Here is a 738-nt window from a genome sequence, read left to right on the forward strand (position 1 = left end):
TTTAATTGGAGTTATGACTCTCACCATCTGGCCAGATTATTTGGAAAATATGCTCTCCGCATATTCTTTAGGTAAATATTTATTGTTCCAGCTAGTTTCAGCTTACTGCTGTTTGGTGCTGTGCAGGCTGTGTACATGTATTCATAGATCAGCAAGAGTGCATCCTTTCATTTGACTCCTTTTATGCTGCCCTACTAAAATGTAGTCGGCCTTATAGCCACCAGTTCCAACTGGTTCACAGCCGTGTGAATTACTGACTTAGTAAAGACCCAGAGACACAATATTAAGCCATAATGATCACTTACAAGCAGGATTACTGACAAACAGCTTTTGCGATAGTGACCACAGTCATTGGCTTTTTATTCAAAATTGTCCACAAAACACCAGATTCTAAATTCATTTCTTACGGCACTTACTGAAATTAAACAGCCATATAATGACTTTCTGTCAAGGTCAGATCACTTTTGTATCCTTAGGGAGTGGTGGTAAGGAGGGCACTAATGGATGGCATTACCCAGTAACTCGATCTTAGATGAATGGATGAAAATAATCTGTTGACCCTGAAGCCTGAACCCAAGGACAATGTGAATGTATACTGTAAAATCGATGTAAGTTACAAGAAATACTGCAAAAATAGGCACAAACATACGAACACTGGCAATGTGTTGAACAGTTTGAACAGGTTTCCATATTGTAAAATGTTTTCTTATTTACATTAAACTTATACAAATTAATAAA

This window comes from Aulonocara sp. 'chitande type north' Nkhata Bay, linkage group LG17 (genome assembly GCF_057382095.1).
Source record: "Aulonocara sp. 'chitande type north' Nkhata Bay isolate Kocher_YH1m ecotype deep benthic linkage group LG17, A_spYH_male_GT1.1, whole genome shotgun sequence".
NCBI classification, from domain to species: Eukaryota; Metazoa; Chordata; class Actinopteri; order Cichliformes; family Cichlidae; genus Aulonocara; species Aulonocara sp. 'chitande type north' Nkhata Bay.